The sequence below is a fragment of the Melospiza melodia genome, chromosome 6 (genome assembly GCF_035770615.1).
Source record: "Melospiza melodia melodia isolate bMelMel2 chromosome 6, bMelMel2.pri, whole genome shotgun sequence".
In the NCBI taxonomy this organism is placed as follows: Eukaryota; Metazoa; Chordata; class Aves; order Passeriformes; family Passerellidae; genus Melospiza; species Melospiza melodia.
In genome coordinates this window covers 11,614,691-11,629,324 of record NC_086199.1, presented here as the reverse complement: position 1 = coordinate 11,629,324, position 14,634 = coordinate 11,614,691, and the positions used below count along the sequence as shown (strand labels likewise).

Below are 14,634 nucleotides of genomic sequence, written 5' to 3'. Positions count from 1 at the left end.
GAGAAAAGATTTATCATTCTTTCAGGACGAAGGTGTTTTGTGTTGGGGCATTTTGTTGGGGGGTTTTAATTTTTTGAGACAAACAAATTTGTCTCATCATATTAAAAAAATAAGTCAATAACAACAATCCTTTTTCCTCATTAGTTCTTCACTAACAACATCACTGTGATGTTTTCTCAGATACTTCACTTGCATTAGAGCAATTTTGTTGTTTTTCCAGTTCCAAAGCAGAACAATAATGACAGTAGCATCCAAAAGAGTTTCTTGTAATTGCCTAAATTGTACAGCACCTTACCAGGATGTTAGTAAAACAGCCAAAGAATTTCACATTATAAAACTGGGCATATCATCTGATATAGCAATTTTGAGCACATTTTCAGACTAGTCAGAGTTTATAAGCTTTCCCAACTCTAGTTTAGCCAAAAGTGTTTCATGAACCATCTGGTTCTAATGAAACAAAACTAGAATATTTGGTGTCTTTTTCACTATGTTACATTAAATTAAAGCTTAAAACATCAGTAAAGTAAAATCCATTCTTTTTATATTATGTTTTTTAAATTAAACATTAAGTATTTTGGCTAAGTAAATGTGTTTATTTTAGTAAAACTGTACAACATATACTGTATGATATAGTCAGCAGAATCCTTAGTTCACTTACTCTTGCATATTCCTGGTCCATAGCCCACTGAGGCAAAGGGAAGTGTTTCCATTGACATCAGTGGGCCCTAAATGAGGTTCCTGCTGTTAGTGACACCACATCCTTACTCATCCTAAAATGTGAATGAGGTTTCAATACTTCTCCTGAGAGAAAAGGTTCAAATTATGCTTACAGTAGCTCTTCCTAAATTATGTAATAAAAGGATCCAACTGTGCATCCCTTACACAGTTGGTAACCCAGCTGAAATTCAGTGAAATCAAAAGATAAATGTCATAGGAGGATTTATAGTGGAAAGGCATTGTGAACTATATAATCTCTGTACATACTCTATCTGGCTATAAATTGGCACTTTGGGTGCAACTTTCACAGGTGCCTGCACGACTGTACCTTCCAGCAGCTGTTGAACAGCAATGGAGTTTTGAGAGCCCCACCCCAAATGTGGCTTATCACTTCTGAGCTCAGCCACAACAGGTCACAATTCCCTGCACTTCACCATCAGTCTTAAAAATTTGTTCTGCAAGTGGAAACAGAGAACAGGATTTCAGGAGATGTGTAGGAGACAATTCCATTTTTAACATCAAAAGTACCTCGTTCTGTAGGCTCAAAGAGGCCAAACCAAGCAACCAAGAAGGTCAACCAGCCACTGCCTGAAGAAGCTGCCACCCTCCACAACCCAGCTAAGGTCAACCGACAGCAAATCAAATATGATCTCTTACTTATGAAACCAGTTTGTTTTACTGCAGCAAGTGGCCATCATCTTTTTACTGTCTATTTTGCCTTGCAGTTCCTATCACTAGGAACCCTCACTACAGAGATTTATCCCTCTTGTAGGAAACCTAATAGTAAATATCCCACACACAAATACCACAGAGGCTGACAAAGATGCAGATACCATTCAAGGGGCTATCACAGCCTGTTCTGTTCTATTCACTCCCTCAAATCCACTTTTGCTGGTAAGGTAGCCTTCATTTTGTTTCTTCTTTCTGGTTTTTTTCTCCTTTCTCCTCGGTAGTTTCCAGGTTATAATTACAAAATAGCTAGAAGAGATAGTTCCAGCCCTGAATTCCCTACGAAGTCCCCTAAACAGGAGTTTTTCTGCAGGAAGAAAGGGCTGAGAGAAGACTGCATGAATTGGCCCATACGGAGTTACATGCTAACTGTTGTTATTGTTCTCAGAGAGTGCATTTAAGGTTTTGGGAACAAACAATAAAACGAACAGCTGAACAATTTTAATCATGGCCCAGTTCCTAGTTACAATCATTTTTAAGCTGTCTCACCATTAGCTAGACTCTGATATTTTTTTTTCCCCAATGAAAAAGTACATTATGTAAAACTTAAAGAAATACTGACTTTAAATGACAGGAAAAGTAAAAAACAGATTAAAATAGATTCTGAAATGTAGCATGCTATGACTTGTGCTATTAGCCCTGCATTTTTGTATGAGTTACACATGATTTTTAAAATATTCCATTCTCTATATACCTCGTGTACTAGCCAGTTCTTTAGGAAAATATGCTTTCCTAGATAAGTTGAAAGAGTGGCCTCTGAACTATAAGACTAGACAGAGAATATCAGATTTTGACCACAGACATGTCTGAACAAAACTAGAATTCATGCTCATATGAAAGGCATATTTCATGCAATCTGTATTTCAAAATGCTGCAGCAGGGACACATCAAATCAGAGAAAGATGACAGCTCACACAAGGAAATGGGAACGGGAGAATAGGATGGCACAAAGACGTGAAGACATTTGGAGAGACTACTGACCAAGAATATGCTTTTAAGATCCCCTTTTCATTCATTTAAGGCCTGATTCAATTACTTCCACTGGAGTCAACAGGAAGACTTGTGGTCTTCAGTGTCTGTTATTGTGGCTTATTACTTGTGTTACAGTAGCACACTGAATATTGAATTAAGTTCAAGCACTGTAATACCAGGTGCTACACAAACAGCCACAATGGCATAATCCCTTTTTACCAGTGCTTGCATCAAGCAAGACCTTGAGTCATGTAGGGGGAAAAAATTACAGCAAAAAAACCATGGGAGAGAATCCAAAGGGAGCCCAAGGGATTTAAAGTGGATTACAAAAAGAGTCAGCAGCAAAGCAAGACTGGTTGCCTGCCCTTTCTATTAACCCATCCTGCCTGTTGATGAATTTTGGGCCAAACCCACACCACACAATATGAATGGTAATTGACTGAATTTAGTAAAATGCTTACCTGCTAAATAAAGTGAACTGCCACTGTCTTTCTACTCAAGGAGATTCCTTGAGTACTGCAGATGCACTGCTGTAAAAATACTCAGTGTGTAGAAGGCAGGAATCACAAGTGCTCCACTTGCAACTCTTGTTTTTAATAAAAATTCTGCAGAAAAATGTCATAAACAGAAACACAGAGTCACTCCAGAGGTTACCCATTTCCCCCCAGCCCCCAGTACAGCAGGATCAGTTATAACCATGTCATTCCTAACAGCTGTTTATCTCATCTGTTGATGGATGCTCCAAGCTAACAGCAAGCAATCTGTTCCAGCACTTCACCTCCCTTGCCATTAGAACTGCTTTCCTTACTTCTAATCAGAACCTTTCTTGTCACAGTTGATGTTATTAGTTCTTCTCCCAATATGTCCTCTCTTAGGTCTTCTCTTCTTTAGGTTAATCAAGCCAAACACATTCAGATCTCTCCTTAAAATCACCTTGTCAAATGACATTCAGCTTCAGACCCACGGTTACCTTAGTGATTTTCTAGAATTTCTACTTGGGTTGTCCATTCTGCATTTACACAGTTGATTACACCTGGCTAAGTGTAATAACTTCTACTTGTCTGTCAAACAATCTCTGAACTTCATTTCTAAATGTATTTTTGAATTCTAATTATTTTCTTAAGTGCATATCGAATTAGTATCAACTGCAAACTTTATAAGCACTTATTCAATATCATCATAAAGGACACTACTTAAAACCTTGAATACTGGGAGACCTCAACAGGTACTCATTCAATACATTAAAAAAACTAATAAAAAGTAGTATTTAGATGCACTTAGTAAGCCTCTTTTGCACCCACTCCAAAGCAGGTTAATTGAGAATATTTGCCTTTATTCTCATTGGAATGTTATATAAAACAATATCAAAGATCTTACTAAAATCTGTATAGACTTGCTAGTTCTGCTGTATCCAGGGTCTGCTGTTCTGTTGTGGATTGGCTTGACACAGAGAACTGATGCAATTTGTTACTGACTGTACTTCATACATTGAGTGCTGTTGTCTGAGTATTCTATGTGTTTGAATTTAGCTTTTTTGTAATTTCTCCAGAATTTGGAGGGAAATTGTATTTATATTGATCAGTCTGTTCTTTCTAACATTTCTTTCTCCTCCTTTCCAAAGCTAGTCACTACCTTTTTCCTTTTTCTCACCTATCTTCAGCAAGTTATCAGTTATAATTATTCTGAACCTCACTTTCTTTAAAAATCTCTGAAGGTGTTACATAAATTCCAGATAATCTGAAACCATTAAGTTAGTTAAATACCATGCAGTTAAATCCTGCAACTTCGTGAAAATACACAGAGAAGCATGAAGGTTCATTTTGCAATTTCCTGAGTTTTTAAGTGTTTTATTTCGGAATTTTAATTGCCCCTTCAATAAAACCTTTCTCCCCTTTTTAAACAATTGGTGGAAATGGCTGGTTATTTTTAGCAGCATGTGTTATTTATTGCCTAGGAACAAAGCTGGATCCTTCACATACAGATTTAGTCTTATGGCTATGAGGAATAAATGCCCTGTTTGGATTCTCTGATGACTAAAAAAAATTATTTCATATGTTTCCTTCCTAAAAACTATTGCACTGTGCAGAAATATCAGTGAAATGTGTCATCTGAACTAGTTAAACCTATTCCACAGAGCAATTTATCCCAGACACAAAATAATGCCACAGAATCAATTCATTTGGAAAAAACCTTGGCGTTCATCAGGTCCAAACTACAACTTATTAACACCTTATCAACTAAACCATGGCACTAACTAACCATGCCACATCCAGTCTTTAAGCATCAATGCTTTTAGATGGCAAATAGAAATCTTCAAACACAGTTCAGAGGGGGTTTTTTTGCACAGTGAGGCATCATTGACTTCAGGCAGCACCAGGTCAGATTCAAAAATGGCAATGCCCTCCATCTACTGTCTTTCCTCTCAATCAAATACAAAGCCAAGGTGAATCTAAGTAATACTCAAGCAAATGAAAGGGTTGCTTACATCCTTGCATACAGTCTTGACACCAGCTTACTACTGAATTCCATGAATGTGCAATTATGAGAGTCCAGAAATTCCTATCTACCTTGGCAACATAATACACACATTGAAAGTGGAAAAATAATCAGCAGAAATAGTCATAATAATCACCAACCTCATCCCATAGTTAGCTCCCTTTCCATCCTACATTCAATGTGGAGAGAGTAATCAACAAGCCATTTTTTTCTTTGTAACTCTATATTTCCAAGAATTTAAAAAAAAAAAAAGAGTTAATTGTGAAAACTTAAATCATTTTCATACTGCATAATTAGAATACTACATGAGAATATTTAGGTGGAACTGCCTCATTTATTTTATTCTTTTTGAACTGTTGATAAACATGACTCTAATGATTCCAACTTCTAAGAATCTCCTGCCCACTAACCACAACTTTTCAATGCAACGTCCAAACTACTTAATGGCATCCTGTAAGTACAGTTGTTTTCAAAATAAGAGATTATGGAATAAACTCTAGACAGAAGGACAAATTTATAAACAATTCAGCTGATTTTTTTATACAAAGATTGGCTGGAATATCAAACAAACTGCCAAAAGTTATGCAGCCAGCAGTTAAAGTGACTTGTGTACATTAATTCAAGAAAAAGTTGGATTACGCTTTGGAAAAGAAGGAAATACTACAGTACAGCAGCCACTAGCCTTTTTTTCCCTCTTTTTTTTTTTTTTTTTTTTTTTGTACAGCTGGGATTATGGTTAGATTGTTAACAAATATACTACAATTAGCAAACTTTCTTCTTTCATTTTCTGTAATCTGCAAGAAAATTTCCCATGGTTTTACAAGGCTGACCAGTTGGTTCCTTTTGCAAGACTGCATTTATATCTCTACTTGCTGAAGTAAACATGTCTCTTTTTTTTGGCTTCAGAATGCCTAGCAGCACTTTGAAAAGAAATTTGAGACTAAAAAAACAGATGAGAAAGACCAGATAAAGTAGAACATCTTAATGAGTAGATAATTCAATAGATACCTGGAGAACAGAAAAATTGAAACAAAGAGGATCTTCCTTTGTTACATGTTCTGTCACGTTCCGCCCTTTTGTGGTCATCAGGACTTATCACACAGCAGGAAAAACAATTAGATACAGGATAAATAGTTCAGGGAAAAGAACAACAATATGAAAAGTCAAACGCAAATTCATTCTTCATCAAACTTTCATGTCATAATAAAACTGATAAAAATTGTTTTTGTTGGCGACATGATCACTAACTTTGCCAGAAAATTAAAACACTAAGATAATCACCAACCCAGGAAAGAAGAAAAAGAAAAAGCAGAAAAAAACCCAAGATTTCACAGAGCTTCAAATTTTCATTAGGAAAGAGAAGGCTCAAAGATTTCTGGGATCAGTAAAGTCCTGTCTTTCACTCAAGCTGTCGTCCTGGTGCCACAAACAGAAGGAGTAAATACAGAAGTGGTCAGAGCCCTGAAGGTTGAGTAACTTGATTGCAGTGACCATGAGATGGTGGAATTCAGGATCCTGAGGAGAGAGAATCAGGCAAAAAGCACAATCACAACATTAGACTTCAGAAGAGCTGATTTGGCCTGATTAAGTAGTTTAGGAAGAATCCTGTGGGAGAGTCCTGGAGCAAAGAGGGGTCTGGGATAGAGGGTTAATTTTCAATGACCTCCTCTGTGGTCATTGAAAAATGACCAAAACTATCTGTCGCCACGTTCAGGAACTCAAGCAAAGGTGGATTAAAAGAGTGGTCCTGAAAAAACTCATTCACAAAGGGAAAGTATACAGGATGTAGAAAGAGAGGCAGGTGAACCTAGGAAGAATACAAAGGCAGTGTTTTACCACACAGAGATTGGATTAGGAAAGCCAAAGCCCACCAGCAGCTGAAGGATGGGAAAGGGAACAAGAAAAGCCTCTACAAGTACAGTGGCAGCAAATGGAAAACCAGGGGAAAAGTGGGCCAGCTGCTGAAAGATACAGGGTACATCAAAAAGGCCAAATTGCTCATCTTGATATGGGAAAGACCTTTTCCATTTTTCATTTTCATAAGAATAATCAGTCACTGGAACAACCTCCTAAAGGGTGAAGTGCAGTCCCCATCACTGGAACTTTTCAAGATACAAGAGAACAGGGTGCTAGTTAATCTCCTCTAGACTCCCTTTTCTGCAAAAAGTTGGACCATATATATGTTCTTACAATGTCTCCTTCAACATGTGTTGTTCTATGGTTCTCTGATTCTATGATTTTATATTCAATGCCCTCTTTACCTCAGTCTTTAATAGGAAAAAATTTACCTTGATGAATCCCAGGCCCTAAACCCCAGTGGGAAAGTCTAGACCAAGGATTACTCTTCCACAAAGGGTAATTAACATCAGGAAACAGTTAACTAAATTAGACACCTATGAGTCCATGGGACTTTATAAGATGTACACATTTGTGTTGGCTAGTGCCATTGTGAGACAATTCTATGAACACTTAGGGTGCTCAGCACAGGTTTCTATGTGGGAAAAATTCTGATTCCTGTATTCAAGAAGAGCAAGAATGAGATTTTTGAGAACTACAGACCAGTCAGCCTCACCTTGGTCCAAGGGAAGGTGTTGAAGCCAATCTTGGAAGCCATTTCCAAACATACTCAGGGCAAAAAAGTGACAGCCCCTTGTCAGAATGGATTTAGGAAATCACCTCTTCTATGATAAGATTAGTCTAGTGGATGTAATTTATTTTGACTTTGGAAGGGCTTTTGACACTGTCTCCGATACCATTCTTACATAAAATGAATATGAGTTAAACAAGTGGAGAGGAAGGTGGGCTGACAATTAGGTGAATGGCTCAAAGGGCTGCAGCGAGTGCTAGGAAGTCCAGATGAAAACAGAATCCTTGTTACTACATCCACACTAATTAGTAAATAAGCCAGAATGAGAATAGAATGTCTGTCAGGTAGCTGAAATGTGACATCATCAGATGATGCTCTACATGCTGGAGGGAAAATCTATCAGGTTTAAATTAAGACAGAGAGTAGATTTACTAGAAAGCTTTTGTTTTCTTGATTCAAACATTTATCATCATTTTAGACCAACAGCTAGAGTTCATCTTTTGTAATTATAAATTATGGCTGGCTGAAACTTGTCTGGGCCTGCTCTTTATTTCATTCTTAGTTGCATTCCCTTAGTCTTTGAGGAACAAGTAGTCAAATTAGGAAGTCCTCTTACAAAATGGTTTACAAGAAAGCAGGGTTATTTCTGCAAACAATGAAAAAAGTCCATTTGTTGAATAGCTATTCACAAGGGAGGAAAATAAAATGAGGTTATTTGGAAAAAAAAATATCATGTCAAAAGGTCTTCACAGTGATGGAGATGCCACAGTGATGTTGTGATTTACCTTGGCATGAGGTAAAAAATTATACACTGAAGCCCCAGAGAGTAAAAGATTCACAGTTGCACACTCAGGATGTTACCAGAAACAAAGCTGTAGAAGAAAATAAAGATCAAATACTAAATTATGGACAAAGGTCATGGAGAAAGGCAACATTTCTAAAAGAGAAAACCTGAGATAGTATCTGTAAGCATTGCTAGTGACAAGGGAGAAAGGGAGAAGAATTATGCCTGCACATGTTTATTATTGCCAAATAGGATGAAAAAAAATTCAACATCACTGTTATGGTATTTTCTTTCACTGGACCTAAAGGACAGCAGCACTGGAATCTGCTGTTTGTGTTAAAGTGTCAGGAGGAGAAAGATCAAAGACATGGAAACATCTGCCTTTAGAAGCCACTTGAAAAATAATTATGCAATAGCCTGTGAAAAACATCTGTTAGAAATGCTGCAGTCCACCCATCAAATAGAAGAAAGACACTTCAAGAAAATATAAGAGAGACCTGAAGAGGATCAGGGCTCATTTTTCTCGTGAAACATCCATTACCTCAAACCTAAACTGAAACCCAAAGGTAAGTTTAGCAATAGAAATATATGACAGAAGCAAGCAGCATGAGAGACCACTGCCAAACAGATGGTACAACCTGCTATTACATAATCAATACAAATAGTGCCAGAAACCTTGCTTAGCATGTACTCTTTCTGAAGACAAACAAATTGCTTCCTGGGAATTTTCAGCCCTCCCATTCACACAATCTAGGGCCTTCCATCTAAGGAGTTCTCTATTCCACAAGAGCAAGGCTATTCCAGCTCAGAGCCTCCGTGCCAGTCACTCAGAGGAGCCTAAGTTCACACCAGATCTCCACTCATTATATGTGATTGATTCAACATCCAAATCTTTCAGGAGGACTACTGAGCCCAAAACAGAGCTGTGTTGACATTATCTACCTGGATTTTAAAACATCTTACTTACCCCTTTTTAAAACTCTCTCCTTACCCCTTTGATGTGCTGTACACACTCAACAGCTCTTTCAGTACCGGAATACATGTCCTGATAGGGGATTTTATCCAAACCATTTTAGTCAGCAATTAAGATACACAGTGAATATCTGCTCTTCCCAGGTTCCTGCTGATTAGCAGAAAGTGGCTGAACTCTGAGGTTTAACACTCTTCTACCCTGTGCCTACTTTAGCAGAAGTAAAGGAAGAGTTCACATTTTCATTCTTAAAGAGCCAAAAAAGCAATACCTCCCAACTTCTGCATCAAATAATCAGCATAGATACATGTACATATCAAATGGCATATTACTGAGATTCTTCATTGCATGTGACAGAAAGAGGCTGCGTATGAGACCTTTGCCTCTCTTGTATCCTCAAGTTCATGCTCAAATTCAATTGCATAAGAAATTCTGCCTTTCCTACCGAAAGAAATTCCCCTTGGGCCTCAGAATAGACCCCCCCAAATGAATTGTGATGGGTTGCTGCATTTGCCTCACAAGTGGATATTTGTCATTAGGAAGCAAACACTTGCTAGAGATACAATATGGTATCTAATATGCTTTGAGATCCTCGGGGGTAAGGAACAAAACACAGGAATGTAAAATATTATTTTCATATCAGTAAAAGAATGACTTCAAAATGCAGTCACTTTGCTGCTTATCTGTCAGAAGAAAATAGAACAGAGGGAGGAGGTGTGGTTTTAAACATGCCCAAAATAACTTTAAAGCAGATTTTTAATCCATAGTAATTCACAGAAATTATATTCTCAAAACAGGGATTTGTAAGAAGCATCATTGCAGTTTTTTGTAGTTATTTTCATAAATAAAGAATTTATATTAAATTATTTAGGCTCTGTTACAGTTCTTTTCTGACCTATCAACAGTACTTAATAGAGATGGTTTAATGATTGTTTTGTTTTCTCTAAATTTTTTTAAAGGAACATTTAGTGAACCCAAAGTTCAACCCCAGTCTTCAGGGTTTGGTAAAAAACATCCATGGTTTTCTGCCTAAAAGCATTTACAGATGAGGAGTAAAATGCACTGAGTATGACAGATTTAGGTATTTGTCAAGGAGTGGGAGGGCAGGTGGGAGAAAGCTATGAGTATGTGCTGCTGTCCTCAAGTGTTTCCTTGAAACCCATAGACTCCCAGCAGTGTTCCAAAACAAGATCAGTGTCAATCTTAAACATTCTTTTGCACACAGATCTCTCTTCTAAGTCCCATGGAAGAATACATGTTTTGGAGCTCTGGGAAGGAAATTTACGAAAGTAAATTCCCTAGGTTAATATGACAGCAGAAGAGCTCCGCCTATCACGTCACTTTAAATTAACTGCAAAAGAGAAAAGATACTGAACTGCATTGCCCTTTGAATATTTTGCTCAATTAAACAATGCAAAATTTGGCTCAAGTAAACCATCTTCAAATTCCTCTCTCCTGCAGCTGGAATGCAGTGGAGACATCAACTGAAGAACAACTATTTTAACAGAGCACGATGCATTCTGGTGTTGTGCTCCAAAGTACATGGAGCACAAAATAAAATATCATGGAATGAGATTCCTGGATTAGAGCAGGTTTGCCTGTGGCATTTGGGAAGTGTAACAATTGGCTTCAGTCTAGAATTTCCACAGCTAACACAGGTCAAGTGTGTCAGACCAATTTCCATGTCAGTGGACCAGCACGTACACATGAATGCTATATGGTTGCTCCCTGACTGTAAATGGTCTAGTAACAATTCATTACAATGCTGCCACTGACTTCTAGTGCCAGCTAATTTAACAGTCAGTGTAATTTATTCAAAACCTTGGGTAACATGTCATCTGTATTAAAAGCAGAAATTGCCATTTAGTTACAATTTCAAGTTGCCTAGGATGGCAGGGGGAACAAATAACTATGCTTACTAATACATTTTTGGGGTTTTTTAAGAATAACTAGAAAAGGAAATTCCAGCATCTTGACAGATGTGAGGACTGACTTGCACAGAGAAGCTAGTTTGGATTACAGTAGAGTATGACTTTAAATGTAAATCTTCCAGATTAACCCCTGAGATAGCAACTTCTGGTATGATTTCTCTTGCACAGACTTGCCTGAGTATTTGTGCAGAAAATTAATCTGAGGCAATTTATCAGAAGGAGTGACTCTGTACTAATTTCCTATAATAAAATCCCAGAGACTTCTGGTTCAAATGATGTTAGTTTGTACCTTCAAGTCCTTTTCTACACCTGACTGGGCTGTCACCTACACACAGCTGATCAGCTCCACCAGACTCTGCTCCCCAGCTCTACTAGGGAAGAAGCAAAAGTGTGATGGAGGCTCCCCTGTGCAGAGGGTCACACTGATATTTTCACTCAGCAGTGCTCTCTTTACAGTTCACAGCCAATCTTCATGCACATGGGTTAAAACAATTCCTAGAAGACACCAGAGTAAAAGAATTAACCCATTTCTCACATATGAATGAGATGCAATCAACACATCAGTGAGACAAACTGTGTGTAATTCCTCACATAGTGAGCAGGGATTGCTCCTGTCCAGCAAATGGACTTTGGCCCATGCTATAAATCACCACAAGCAGTGAAAGCCCTGGAAAATCTAGGCCTCTCTGGAAGAAACAGATTTAATCTGGTCTTCAGACATTTGGGTGAGGAAAATACAATGTATAAAGCTGCTCACAGAAGGTCATGAACCACTTGTACTGTGTCATGTTCTGAAAGCAACACGTGATAGTCAGTTAAATGTACTTACAACATGTGAAATCAGACAGGTTTGATTTCTGTCAGCTGCTTTATGAATCCTCTAGTCTTACCACTTGCTCATCTTATGGGTCTCAAAAAATTATTTTAAGTTAATCAGCCATCAATTAATATTATGCCCATTTCCACTTAGAAATCTTGTAGGATTTTCCACCTTATTCAGGTATGCTCCAAACTATCCACTTTACAGCAGAAGGAAATAGCTTGTCAGCTAAAGAACAATGATGTCACCAATTTTTCTTACATTTTTCCTACTAGCCAACATATAGATTAATTTAGATTTTTTTTTTTAAGTATAAATCAATCTACAATAAACAAAAATATGTAGTTCCTTGTCTGGGACACTAAAGATGTGAACATAAAGTTCCACAGCACTTAGAATTTTGTGGAAACTATTACAGAGTGGAATGAAACTCTATATATGAGTGGAGCCTCGCAAGACAGTTTAGCTCCCCAAGTAGACAGGTAAAATTTAAACTAGAAGCACTTCAAATTCAAAGACAAAACTTGAATCTCAGTACAGTTTTTGAAATACTTTTGCTATTGTTTCTTAGCTCCATGTACCATTCTTAAGCATCTTCCCACTGCTAACACATAAAAACAGTATGTCTCTGGAAACTGTAAGTAACATAATTAATGAATTTTAGTTTATTTTATTCGTGGAAGGTAGAAAATGAAAAATTTACTGATTTCTTCCTTCAAAATTCTCATTCTATCACTTTTCCATTTTGAATAAGGTTGAAATAGATTTTGCATCAACAAAAGCACAAGCCTCTGCAATTTGAATTCAAGCAGTAACTGCAGTCAGGTACAGCAGCACCAAATTCTTGCTCTCTGTGGACTGCACATGTTCTCTAGCATGCCAGATCTGCAAGAGTAAAACTATAACAAGCTGGTTGTATCAGGTCTTCCACGCCTCATTGGCTGCAGCAGCTCATTTTCTAATACCCATTGTAAATGCCACACCTGTATGACACAGCATCCTCTGTGCTACAGACACAGCTCTGGAGCACGAGCAGCAGAACCTTGGGCTCTCAGCAACAGGAGAAGCCTCAGCAGTGCAGTCTCTGGGCCTCTGCACAGAGCATTTGGATCACTCCCTTGGACTTGGGTATCTAGATTCTGCCTAAGTTTTTCTTCATGCACCTAAGTGCTTTTTTGGATCTCACTCTAAATTCTTACATATCATAAAACCTTTTCCAAAAACTCCATTAATTTCTCCAGCAATTATCAAAAGAACCTGAGACTATTTCACTAAACAACAAAATCAAGAACGTATTATTCTTGATAACTGATAACAGATATTCTTGGTCTGAAATGAATTATGAAAGAAAACGCATCTGCAAAATAAACCTAAAACACTGGTTCTAGAGCTTAAACCACTTTATAATAAAAAATATATGTAGTGACTTATGAGACCCTACTGTTGCTAGATCATAAAATCTAATGCTTAATTGCTATCAAGAAATGTGTAAAGACACATAATTAATCAGGTATATGCACACACTTTGCTTTTCCACACCAATAAATACAAACACTGCACAAAACTCTTTGCAATGTCCTCCACACTACTGAGAGATTACACAGCATCTGCATGAAAATACACTCCTTCTGCAAGGGAACACAGAATTAAATAAATACTGCATGATCTAGAAACAGCAGAACATCTAGTCCAGGCAAGTATACCGATTTTGCTGTGTTTTCTTGGGAAATAAAAATACTCTCCTTCGTCCTTTCAGAGCCCCAAGATGGAGATAACCATTTCTCAGAGCTGGTGTCATAAAATGAATTAAAATAGTAGGGACATGTTGCTAATATTAAATAAACCTGTTGGAATGAAAAAGCATCCATATACATAGGGTTTAATAAGGCCATTCTCCCCTTCTCTTTACCATGTAAAATAAGAAAACTCTAAAGGTTTTCAATTCATCACCCTTAGAGAAAGTATCTTTTATTCCTCCTGGCAGACTTTAAGTATTCAAGCTGGAAGACGTGGGTTCTACTTTCATCTTCTTTTGATTTATATAATGATCCTGTTTGTTTTTATGAGCTCAGTATACTGTCAACAACAACGGGGCTCGCAGCTGGGCTTTGTGATGCTGATGCTGAGCTGAAATTGAATTTAAATGGCTCTGAAGTTTGTCTGAACCACAACCTTCAGATTCATGACCAAACTTAGGATGGAATGAGACCCATGTTCTGTCCCAGGGCCATTCTTCTTCTACATGGTTGTTTCATTCCCTTGACACTCCAAGGATAACATCCCCCAGGAGGGATGGAGGTTTTGCTTCTCTCAACAGCAGAAAAGATGGAACACTAGGAGAGCCCTTGGATCTGAAAAAGGATGGCCATATAGACATTATCAGCCCATGTTTCTGAACTTTTCAAGGAAGTAACGGAAGCAGGTGAGCATGCAAAATCTCTAATCACGAAATTTAATTTTAGTGTTAGTATTTTGGATTGGTGTTTTAACTAAAAGGATCCATAAAAGGTAAACTTGGAAGAGGAAAAAAAAAATCAGGTAACATACAAGATCTGTTAGAAGTGTCCTCTTAGGGGAAAATATCCATAAAGTCTTTATCTGCCATGGCTCAGGCTCACTTTCCATGAA

General features: G+C 37.6%; 1 long non-coding RNA gene across 3 annotated transcripts in view; it reads right to left on the bottom strand.

Moving 5' to 3' along the window:
* Positions 1-5,137, bottom strand: part of LOC134419754 (uncharacterized) — a 151,519-nt gene extending 146,382 nt beyond the window's left edge. For all 3 annotated transcript variants that reach the window (XR_010028136.1, XR_010028138.1, XR_010028137.1), the window contains exons 1-2: positions 5,055-5,137; positions 2,880-3,023 (exon numbers count right to left, since the gene is read on the bottom strand). This is a non-coding gene — a long non-coding RNA (uncharacterized LOC134419754). The remainder of the gene's footprint in view (positions 1-2,879; positions 3,024-5,054) is intronic.
* Between the last annotated feature and the right edge of the window lie 9,497 nt (positions 5,138-14,634).